We start from the raw sequence: 12,500 nt of genomic DNA, 5'->3' as shown, positions 1-12,500 counted from the left end.
CAGAATCTTGTAATTTTTGACATTTCTGAAGTTCCAGACCTGTCATATAGATGGCGCCATTTTTGAGTTAAAATAGGCGCCAAAATTCAAAAACAATATGTAAAATAAAGGAAAAAACAGTAATTTTTGACATTTCTGAAGTTCCAGACCTGACACATAGATGACGCCATTTTAGGGTCAGGTCAGGTCAAATTATGCTTAAAATTCAAGAAAAATACGTAAATTAACCCAGAATCTTGTAATTTTTGACATTTCTGAAGTTCCAGACCTGTCATATAGATGGCGCCATTTTTGAGTTAAAATAGGCGCCAAAATTCAAAAACAATATGTAAAATAAAGGAAAAAACAGTAATTTTTGACATTTCTGAAGTTCCAGACCTGACACATAGATGGCGCCATTTTAGGGTCAGGTCAGGTCAAATTATGCTTAAAATTCAAGAAAAATACGTAAATTAACCCAGAATCTTGTAATTTTTGACATTTATGAAGTTCCAGACCTGTCATATAGATGACGCCATTTTAGGGTCAGGTCAGGTCAAATTATGCTTAAAATTCAAGAAAAATACGTAAATTAACCCAGAATCTTGTAATTTTTGACATTTCTGAAGTTCCAGACCTGACACATAGATGGCGCCATTTTAGGGTCAGTTAGGTCAAATTATGCTTAAAATTCAAGAAATATACGTAAATTAACCCACAATCTTGTAATTTTTGACATTTCTGAAGTTCCAGACCTGACACATAGATGGCGCCATTTTAGGGTCAGTTAGGTCAAATTATGCTTAAAATTCAAGAAAAATACGTAAATTAACCCAGAATCTTGTAATTTTTGACATTTATGGAGTTCCAGACCTGTCATATAGATGGCGCCATTTTTGAGTTAAAATAGGCGCCAAAATTCAAAAACAATATGTAAAATAAAGGAAAAAACAGTAATTTTTGACATTTCTGAAGTTCCAGACCTGTCATATAGATGACGCCATTTTAGGGTCAGGTCAGGTCAAATTATGCTTAAAATTCAAGAAAAATACGTAAATTAACCCAGAATCTTGTAATTTTTGACATTTCTGAAGTTCCAGACCTGTCATATAGATGGCGCCATTTTTGAGTTAAAATAGGCGCCAAAATTCAAAAACAATATGTAAAATAAAGGAAAAAACAGTAATTTTTGACATTTCTGAAGTTCCAGACCTGACACATAGATGGCGCCATTTTAGGGTCAGGTCAGGTCAAATTATGCTTAAAATTCAAGAAAAATACGTAAATTAACCCAGAATCTTGTAATTTTTGACATTTATGAAGTTCCAGACCTGTCATATAGATGACGCCATTTTAGGGTCAGGTCAGGTCAAATTATGCTTAAAATTCAAGAAAAATACGTAAATTAACCCAGAATCTTGTAATTTTTGACATTTCTGAAGTTCCAGACCTGACACATAGATGGCGCCATTTTAGGGTCAGTTAGGTCAAATTATGCTTAAAATTCAAGAAATATACGTAAATTAACCCACAATCTTGTAATTTTTGACATTTCTGAAGTTCCAGACCTGACACATAGATGGCGCCATTTTAGGGTCAGTTAGGTCAAATTATGCTTAAAATTCAAGAAAAATACGTAAATTAACCCAGAATCTTGTAATTTTTGACATTTATGGAGTTCCAGACCTGTCATATAGATGGCGCCATTTTTGAGTTAAAATAGGCGCCAAAATTCAAAAACAATATGTAAAATAAAGGAAAAAACAGTAATTTTTGACATTTCTGAAGTTCCAGACCTGTCATATAGATGGCGCCATTTTTGAGTTAAAATAGGCGCCAAAATTCAAAAACAATATGTAAAATAAAGGAAAAAACAGTAATTTTTGACATTTCTGAAGTTCCAAACCTGACACATAGATGACGCCATTTTAGGGTCAGGTCAGGTCAAATTATGCTTAAAATTCAAGAAAAATACGTAAATTAACCCAGAATCTTGTAATTTTTGACATTTATGAAGTTCCAGACCTGACACATAGATGGCGCCATTTTAGGGTCAGTTAGGTCAAATTATGCTTAAAATTCAAGAAAAATACGTAAATTAACCCAGAATCTTGTAATTTTTGACATTTCTGAAGTTCCAGACCTGACACATAGATGACGCCATTTTAGGGTCAGGTCAGGTCAAATTATGCTTAAAATTCAAGAAAAATACGTAAATTAACCCAGAATCTTGTAATTTTTGACATTTCTGAAGTTCCAGACCTGTCATATAGATGGCGCCACTAAATTATGTTTTCGACTAACAGGTGGCGATACCAACATTAATAGTTACAGAAAGCTGTAATTTTTTTGACTTTCAAGTTTAGGTAACTGTTCTACAGATGGCGCCAGCATTGCTACAAATACAGGAACCTGTAGTTGTTTTTTGACATTTGACATCTTGACCTAATCTATAGGTCTAAAGATCAGCAATAGAATGGACTTCAAAGTTGATAATAAAGCTTTATTTTTATTATATATCGTAAATGGATTGTGTTTAAGCATAACGTTTGAATGGTTATGCAACCGCGGAAACTAATTGTTGCCGAACTTTCGTCTTTCCTTTGCATTCTTGAATAACGGAAATATAGATGGATTATTTTTGTGCATGAATTTTAAATTGTTATGCAACCATGAAAACACTAATTATTTTCTTTTTTCGGAGTTTTTTCAGATTATTGAAAGTCTGACACAAAACCTGTCCGTAACTGCGGCGTTCTCGCCAAACGCTACAGCTTGAAAAATCTAAAATTCGCATAGTCTAAATGTCCGAGAAAAATCGAAATTAAATGAAAACGAACAAAAGTTCGGACCGAACTAACATTAATCGAAAGTGGATGTCATAATTTTAAGTCCCTAACTAAACGGGATCTAAAACCCTTTCGAAACTGTGGCGTTCGAATTTTGATGAAAATTATTCCAAGTCCAAAGTCGGAACTGAAGCGTTCACATTGAACGCTACAGTTTCGAGAATCTATTCGGAACTGAAGCGTTCATATTGAACGCTACAGTTTCGAGAATCTATTCGGAACTGAAGCGTTCACATTGAACGCTACAGTTTCGAGAATCTATTCGGAACTGAAGCGTTCACATTGAACGCTACAGTTTCGAGAATCTATTCGGAACTGAGGCGTTCACTTTGAACGTTACAGTTTCGAAAGGACAAAATTAACAAAGACCAAAAGTCCGAGAAAAATTGAAATTAAATGGAAATGAACAAAAGTTCGGACCGAACTAACATTAATCGAAAGTGGATGTCATAATTTTAAGTCCCTAACTAAACGGGATCTAAAACCCTTTCGAAACTGTGGCGTTCGAATTTTGATGAAAATTATTCTAAGTCCAAAGTCGGAACTGAAGCGTTCACATTGAACGCTACAGTTTCGAAAATCTATTCGGAACTGAAGCGTTCACACTGGCGATTGCTTATGCAACCATGAAAGCAGAAATATGAAACGCTACAGTTTCGAAAACTCATTCGGAACTGAAGCGTTCACACTGGCGATTGTTTATGCAACCATGAAAGCACAAAAATGAAACGCCACAGTTGCGAAAACTCATTCGGAACTGATGCGTTTACACCGAACGCTACAGTTTTGAAACCTCGTTCGGAACTGATGCGTTCAAAAATGTCGAAATTTTTACAAGTCCAGTTTCGGAACTGTAGCGACTGCATGGACTTAGCGCGAAAAGGACACATTCAGTGGGAACTGTAGCGGTAGGGACCCGTAAAAAAAATAATAAAATATTTTATTTTTTGCTTTTTACCTTCCGTATACACATTTTTTTTTTTTTTTTTTTTTTTTTTTTTTTTTTTTTTTTAAGTCCAAATTGGGAACTGTAGCGGTCAACAGAAAAAAAAACTTTTTCCATCAACCACATACAATTCCCATTTTTAATATAATATTATTATTTATATTAATATTATAATTATTCATAATATATTACTGAACATTTGCTTCTCCTCAGTTTCGTTCTTTGGTTTCCAATATCATTCACTTGATCATATTTAATTCAAGCTTGTTATCGGAGGAGAAACAAGTCTTTCACAATTTTCACCAGTTCTGCTTACCATGTGACGGATCTTTTGTTTTTCAACGGGCGGAACAATAATCGAGATTTTTACTGCTTGGTGTTTCGGGCTTTGTGTTTTATTTTATAGATCCGTCACATTATTCAAGTAAATTATTCAATTCAATTTGTCGTCTGCATTAGAGTCAAGATTATTAATTTCATCTCATTTGCAGACGACTTTGGATAAGAGCACTGGGTGGTCACGTTTTTTAACTAGCGGTGAATTAGCTAATTCGTTCGCAAAATGCACGTTACAGGCGGACTAATTCACATTTCGCTATTCATCGAGAAATTTTTATTCACAGCGGTATATTGTCTTTCTAGAGATTTACCACTTTTTATTTCATCGATGTATTTTTATTTTTAATTTAGCATAATATCATTAAACGGGGTCGCGATGTACGAGAGGTAACAGATCGTACGGACGCGCACATTTGATTTCATGTCAATCCATTCATCGTGCGTACTTGTCCGTCATCGCTGCCACTTACCATCAGTACTCCCTATATATGCCGCCGCGGCAGCGATCAGCTCTGAATCGCTCGATGCGTGAAACGATCGAAATCCCATAGTGCGCCGGCCGCTCGCTATGGGCGAGGGGTAGAGTAAAACGGTCTGATCGCTCGGTGCAAAAGTCCGTTTGGGTACTTAGAGACGGAATTTTAAAATTCTGATTTCGCAGATCAATTTCAAGGATTATTAGGACTCGAATGCTGTCGACCATGTTTTGTAAAAAAAGTTTTTTACGTTTTTACGGCAATTTGACTGAACGCTACAGTTTCGAAAAAAAGTCGGAACTGTGGCGTTCGATCGAAATTTTTCCAAGTCCGAAGTCGAAACTGTAGCGTTCGAACAAAATTTTTCTAAGTCCGAAGTCGAAACTGTAGCGGTCGACCAAAATTTTTCTAAGTCCGATTCGAAACTGTAGCGTTCGAACAAAATTTTTCTAAGTCCGAAGTCGAAACTGTAGCGTTCGGCGCTCATTCGTCTAAGTCCGAACTCGGAAGTGTAGCGGTTGACAAATTTACATTGACCAAAAGTCCGAGAAAAATCGAAATTAAATCCAAACGAACAAATGTTTGGGTCGAACTAGCATCGATAGAAGGTAGATTTTATAATTTCAAGCTCCTAATTAAACGGGATCTAAAACCCTCTGGAAACTGAGGCGTTCGAAATTTTGATGAAAATTTTTCTAAGTCCGAAATAGGAACTGTGGCGGTCGAGCGAAATTTTTCTAAGTCCGTAGTCGAAACTGAGGTGTTCGAATTTTTGATAAAAATTTTTCTAAGTCTCATGTTGGAACTGTGGCGGTCGAGCGAAATTTTTCCAAGTCCGAAGTCGAAACTGTAGCGTTCGAACGAAATTTTTCTAAGTCCGAAGTCGAAACTGTAGCGTTCGGCGCTCATTCGTCTAAGTCCGAAGTCGGAAGTGTAGCGGTTGACAAATTTACATTGACCAAAAGTACGAGAAAAATCGAAATTAAATGCAAACGAACAAATGTTTGGGTCGAACTAACATCGATAGAAGGTAGATTTTATAATTTCAAGCTTCTAATTAAACGGGATCTAAAACCCTCTGGAAACTGAGGCGTTCAAAATTTTCATCAAAATTTTTCTAAGACCGAAGTAGGAACTGTGGCGGTTGACCGAAATTTTTCTAAGTCCGTAGTCGAAACTGAGGTGATCGAATTTTTGATGAAAATTTTTCTAAGTCTCATGTTGGAACTGTGGCGGTCGAGCGAAATTTTTCTAAGTCCGAAGTCGAAACTGTAGCGTTCGAACGAAATTTTTCTAAGTCCGAAGTCGAAACTGTAGCGGTCGACCAAAATTTTTCTAAGTCCGATTCGAAACTGAGGCGTTCGACCGAAATTTTTCTAAGTCCAATTCGAAACTGTGGCGGTCGAGCGAAATTTTTCTAAGTCCGAAGTCGAAACTGTAGCGTTCGGCGCTCATTCGTCTAAGTCCGAAGTCGGAAGTGTAGCGGTTGATAAATTTACATTGACCAAAAGTCCGAGAAAAATCGAAATTAAATGCAAACGAACAAAAGTTACGGTCGAACTAACACCAAACAAGGGTGGCTGTGATAATTTCAAACCCCTAACTAAACGGGATCTAAAACCCTCTGGAAACTGAGGCGTTCGAAATTTTGATGAAAATTATTCTAAGTCCGAAGTCGGAACTGAGGTGTTCGGTCGAAATGCCGTAAAAACGTAAAAAATATTTTTTTCAAAACACCGTTAACGGCATTCGAGTCCTAATGACCCTTGAAATTGATCTGCGAAATCAGAATTTTAAAATTCCGTCTCTAAGTACCCAAACGGACTTTTGCACCGAGCGATCAGACCGATTTACCCGACCCCTCGCCCATAGCGAGCGGCCGGCGCGCTATGGGATTTCGACCGTTTCGCGCATCGAGTGATTCAGAGCTGAACGCTGCCGCGCTGGCATATATAGGGATAGTAGTGGTGGTATGTAGCAGCGGACAAAAGCGTACGATCGAAATGTGATTTTATGTGCGTCCGATTATCTTGTTACCTCTCGTACACCGCGACTTACCCGTAGTTGGGACGATGGCCGGAATGTGTACCCTGTGGACCCACCATCGTTTGAGGGATGACAAATCTTGCCATTGACCATGCACAGCGAGATTGCGGATGCGGCGAGCGTTTCTATGTTAGCGGTCCAAATGCAATCAAAGATTTTATGTGTTCGTGTCAGAACGACCAAAAATTAACAAATGCGTCAACTCACTAAAGTCCGAGCGAGAATTTTGAAATAAATAAAATTTCATAAACTCGTAACGTGTGAATATTTCTAAAGAGAAATCTCACAATAAACCGTCGCTTTCAATCTAGCGAAGAGTATGGAGAATGTTTGAACTTTTGCTTGTCGACGACGATATTTTTTCTTTACGATAAAATTTCAAGTCGATGTGCCCAAAAATCTCTAAATTTTGAACTGGGAAATTATTTCTTCGTCCGATGAATCGCATTGATCTCTGTTTTTGACGAAAAAAAGACGGATAAAATGCAGCATTCAATCAAGGATATAAAATAAAAGAAAAATTTTCCGTAAAAACTATATTACAATGGAGGATTATGTTTCTACTTTTCGTCCGATGAGTCGCAACAAAAATAAGTAATCCATCCGTCGTTGTTCGTTTAGTCGATCTGAATGCACTGTAAAAATTTATTAAAGTAAAATGTTACGTTGCATTTCATGAATTTTGACAAACGTGTACCGAAATGTGTACAAATTATTTATTTCGACGACGACGACAACTTAGAACGGATGAATAAAATTAATTGTTGCAAGATTCAAACAAGGATGAAAAAGTCATAGAAAATTATTCCGTAACCATGATATTGGATTATTTTTTCTTCACTCTCTCCTCCGATGAGTCGCAACAAATAAAAATCCATAAATCAATTCATCCGTCGTTGTTCGTTTAGTCGATCTGAATGCACTGTAAAAATTTATTAAAGTAAAAATGTTACGTTGCATTTCATGAATTTTGACAAACGTGTACCCCGAAGTGTGTACAAATTATTTATTTCGACGACGACGACAACTTAGAACGGTATGAATAAGAATAAAATTGTTGCAGGAGATTCAATCAAGGATGATGTGAGAAAAATGTCGAAAAATTTTCCATCCAGAAAGATCGCGTGGCGTTACGTCTCTTCTTACGAGGTTTTCGTTTCGCAGACACGCACACTTTCTTCAAAACAATAATAGGAAAGTGTTCAGTTTTTTATAAGAGCAGCAGGTGTCTTTCCGAAATTCTACGATTATTGTAGCTTATATGACTAGAAGGAAAGAAAGACTAAAACTCTCTTATTTTAAAACAAGAACGCAGTTCCCTGGTTGATCCTGCCAGTAGTCATATGCTTGTCTCAAAGATTAAGCCATGCATGTCTCAGTACAAGCCAAATTAAGGTGAAACCGCGAAAGGCTCATTAAATCAGTTATGGTTCCTTAGATCGTACCCACATTTACTTGGATAACTGTGGTAATTCTAGAGCTAATACATGCAAACAGAGCTCCAACCGGAAACGGAAGGAGCGCTTTTATTAGATCAAAACCAATCGGTGGCGGTCTCCGTCATCGTACAACTTGGTGACTCTGAATAACTTTACGCTGATCGCACGGTCTCGCACCGGCGACGCATCTTTCAAATGTCTGCCTTATCAACTGTCGATGGTAGGTTCTGCGCCTACCATGGTTGTAACGGGTAACGGGGAATCAGGGTTCGATTCCGGAGAGGGAGCCTGAGAAACGGCTACCACATCCAAGGAAGGCAGCAGGCGCGCAAATTACCCACTCCCGGCACGGGGAGGTAGTGACGAAAAATAACGATACGGGACTCATCCGAGGCCCCGTAATCGGAATGAGTACACTCTAAACCCTTTAACGAGGATCAATTGGAGGGCAAGTCTGGTGCCAGCAGCCGCGGTAATTCCAGCTCCAATAGCGTATATTAAAGTTGTTGCGGTTAAAAAGCTCGTAGTCGAATCTGTGTCCCGCGCCGCCGGTTCATCGTTCGCGGTGTCAACTGGCGTGCCGCGGGACGTCCTGCCGGTGGGCTTAGCTCGAGAGGGCGGCCCAACTCAATCCCGCCGCGGTGCTCTTCATTGAGTGTCGAGGTGGGCCGGCACGTTTACTTTGAACAAATTAGAGTGCTTAAAGCAGGCTAAAACTTCGCCTGAATACTGTGTGCATGGAATAATGGAATAGGACCTCGGTTCTATTTTGTTGGTTTTCGGAACCCCGAGGTAATGATTAATAGGAACGGATGGGGGCATTCGTATTGCGACGTTAGAGGTGAAATTCTTGGATCGTCGCAAGACGGACAGAAGCGAAAGCATTTGCCAAAAACGCTTTCATTGATCAAGAACGAAAGTTAGAGGTTCGAAGGCGATCAGATACCGCCCTAGTTCTAACCATAAACGATGCCAGCTAGCGATCCGCCGACGTTCTTCCGATGACTCGGCGGGCAGCTTCCGGGAAACCAAAGCTTTTGGGTTCCGGGGGAAGTATGGTTGCAAAGCTGAAACTTAAAGGAATTGACGGAAGGGCACCACCAGGAGTGGAGCCTGCGGCTTAATTTGACTCAACACGGGAAACCTCACCAGGCCCGGACACCGGAAGGATTGACAGATTGAGAGCTCTTTCTTGATTCGGTGGGTGGTGGTGCATGGCCGTTCTTAGTTGGTGGAGCGATTTGTCTGGTTAATTCCGATAACGAACGAGACTCTAGCCTGCTAAATAGGCGTATTTCGACATCCCAAAGGCCCGTCGATCCTGGGTTCGCCCGGTGGTCGTGCGCGGTTTTTACTGTCGGCGTACAAACAATTCTTCTTAGAGGGACAGGCGGCTTCTAGCCGCACGAGATTGAGCAATAACAGGTCTGTGATGCCCTTAGATGTTCTGGGCCGCACGCGCGCTACACTGAAGGAATCAGCGTGTCCTCCCTGACCGAGCGGTCCGGGTAACCCGCTGAACCTCCTTCGTGCTAGGGATTGGGGCTTGCAATTGTTCCCCATGAACGAGGAATTCCCAGTAAGCGTGAGTCATAAGCTCGCGTTGATTACGTCCCTGCCCTTTGTACACACCGCCCGTCGCTACTACCGATTGAATGATTTAGTGAGGTCTTCGGACCGGTACGCGATGGCGTTTCGACGTCGTCGATGTCGCTGGGAAGATGACCAAACTTGATCATTTAGAGGAAGTAAAAGTCGTAACAAGGTTTCCGTAGGTGAACCTGCGGAAGGATCATTAACGTGTCCTCGTACACACGAATTTTGACATATGTATAATTTATTATTATGCATTTTCATTTGATCGTGTCGATGTACACTTTATGTTTTTACAACACCGTCGTCGATGACATGGAGTCGACGGCACGATCTTTTGTCGTGCCGTTGCTTGTTTCTTTTTGAAACACCGTGTGTACGACGTTTTGAACTACGAATCGTACATATTCGGAAAAACAATAGCGTTACGCTGGCCCGCAGCGCCGGTCCTTGCGATCGAGTTTTTCACCTTTTTTGAACGAGAAAAACCGAATTCGCTCGGGCATACGGCTGTTTCTTCGGGTACCTAGATTTTTTGATTTTTTTTGTACTATCTCTCGATCTTTTCCAATGATGGAAAGAAGGAGGGACGCTTTCGGTTTTTCGACCGGATCGCGGAAAGTTGTGAACTCCACCGCGAAAGTCGAAAGACGTTAGAAGTCCTCTTTTTTCGGACACACGGAGAGGATGTAGCAGAGTAGTCGAGAAAGAAGAAAATCGCAGGTGTCGAATTAGGTTACGACACCGTGGGTTTTAAATGATTTACGCCCGGCTACGGGACCGGCGAGAAACGCTCCCGATTCTACGATTCGCGTGAATGATGTTCGTCGTTAGACGCTTCAAAGAGTTTTTTGAAAGCGCCGTTAAACGAGCGATCGCACACACATCACACCTTGCTTTTTTAATGTTTTTGGTAGATGTGGTAAAGTGATTTCGTTAGAAACGGTAAAATTCTCTTTACGGAGCGTACGACTGCACCATTTCAAAATTATATACACCGTCAATCGTCATTAAGTCACGATATAGAACGGTAAACTTGAGGATTTTATGTTAGACGCTCAGTCTGGCACGTCTATAAATTTTTTCGTCAAAATTCACGATCTGTCTTCGGTTTGGCGACGAAAAAATATAGAAAGAAAATTGAAACACGAACACAAAGACCGCCCGCGAAAATCTCTTTTCGCTTACGGCGGATACTAATTCGCTTTTTCATAACGAGTACGATGATGTAATGATGTGTTCATTCCGATCGATCAAAAACCGTCTCTTCGTCACACTTTTTAAAGTGCTTGACACACACACACGCACACTAAATGAAAGACACAATAAAGGAAAACTACCGAAAATGTAGTTTATGAGAGAAAGCAGCATTATTTATTAAAATTATTGCTGAGAAAAAGGAAATTGGCAAATTCCTAATTAAAATCGTATCGAACATGTCCCATCTTCACACATACATGCTCGTACTTTGCGTGTAAAAGCGGAGACCGCGTGAAAAAGAAAAGTGCTTCTTTTTCGGTGCGCGGATACAAATTTGTGTTTGGGTTAATATTTTTTTTAATTTTTTCGTACGCGTAAAACTGAGACCGACGATCGCGTTCCCTTTCAGACGAGAAAGTACGGACGAAAGACAATTAAGAGCGAGAATCATAAATATCCATACCACAACACCGAAATTTTAGACGTGGCACGTTTCGGAACCACGAAGATCATTTTCGTTTCGGATGTACGCACGTACGCAAAAATTTTTGCAAGACGTGTATAGACAGCTGGACGATCGGCATGATCGGGGTTCTTGTGGAACGAGCGTTTAAATTTTAAAAAGATTACCCTGAACGGTGGATCACTTGGCTCGTGGGTCGATGAAGAACGCAGCTAATTGCGCGTCAACTTGTGAACTGCAGGACACATGAACATCGACATTTCGAACGCACATTGCGGTCCTCGGATATAATGTTCCCGGACCACTCCTGGCTGAGGGTCGTGTCAATTTCAAAGACTGCTCGGTTTTCGTTTTCGGACGAAAACGTCGGAGCGTGTTGGATGTGTTGCGACGCGTCGAATAGGTACTCATTAATGTACGTGATCGTCACTTACGTCACGATATAACGACGCACGCCTCGAACGTGTGCCGAGACGTTTACTCGAGCGTGTTTTTTCGTCAAAAAGGACGGGACGGGTATGCTTTGTATTTTTTTTTACAAAGTCCGTCGGACGTCCACCTTGCGAATCATAAATACGAAAGTGTTTACGTCGGCACATGTTCTTGCGTGGTGTGTCGTAGAATCGTGTGTTTGTGTGCGTTTCTCGTGCAGCGAGTAAATTTGCGCGACATCTTAAGACGCGAAAGCGACCAACTACTACTTGTTGTAGTTGTTGGCTGGTCTTTCGGCGTAGCACGTCCTATTTCTTCAACATGTCGTCATTTAAAAAAAAAAAAATGGCGTTTTAAGGTTGAGAACGTTATAGACGGTCGTCGTGTCCGAGACGTGTAATGCAAATCGCGACAGACGTCAGATCGTAAGCGTTTCTGTAAACTTAGCCATTTTTTAAAAAGAAAAATGACGAACACGTATAGCAAGGAATGGGAGACGTGTCGTGATCGTCGAAATGACCGAATGAAAAATTTTTATTTTTCATATGCGACCTCAGAGCAGGTGAGACTACCCGCTGAATTTAAGCATATTACTAAGCGGAGGAAAAGAAACTAACTAGGATTCCCTCAGTAGCGGCGAGCGAACAGGGAGAAGCCCAGCACCGAATCCCGCGGCCGAAACCGGACGCCGGGAAATGTGGTGTTAGGGAGGATCCGTCATCCCGAGATCGTGCGGCG

At 40.4% G+C, this 12,500-nt stretch overlaps 3 non-coding genes across 3 annotated transcripts in view; all 3 read left to right on the top strand.

Moving 5' to 3' along the window:
* The first annotated feature begins 7,951 nt into the window (after nt 1–7,951).
* On the top strand, nt 7,952–9,872 carry LOC148165381 (small subunit ribosomal RNA). The gene has a single exon (XR_015771527.1). It is a non-coding gene; the product is annotated as a small subunit ribosomal RNA (ribosomal RNA).
* Nucleotides 9,873–11,494: 1,622 nt separating this feature from the next.
* LOC148165380 (5.8S ribosomal RNA) lies at nt 11,495–11,651 on the top strand. Its single transcript, XR_015771525.1, has one exon. It is a non-coding gene; the product is annotated as a 5.8S ribosomal RNA (ribosomal RNA).
* Nucleotides 11,652–12,310: 659 nt separating this feature from the next.
* Nucleotides 12,311–12,500, top strand: part of LOC148165379 (large subunit ribosomal RNA) — a 4,040-nt gene continuing 3,850 nt past the window's right edge. Inside the window, exon 1 of the ribosomal RNA XR_015771528.1 lies at nt 12,311–12,500. This exon is cut by the window's right edge and continues 3,850 nt beyond it. This is a non-coding gene — a ribosomal RNA (large subunit ribosomal RNA).

Source organism: Gnatocerus cornutus, unplaced genomic scaffold, assembly GCF_029298725.1.
Source record: "Gnatocerus cornutus isolate USDA-ARS CGAHR unplaced genomic scaffold, icGnaCorn1.1 ctg00000342.1, whole genome shotgun sequence".
Classification (NCBI taxonomy): Eukaryota; Metazoa; Arthropoda; class Insecta; order Coleoptera; family Tenebrionidae; genus Gnatocerus; species Gnatocerus cornutus.
Note: the sequence above shows the minus strand (reverse complement) of the source record. Positions and strands in the feature narration are given on the sequence as shown.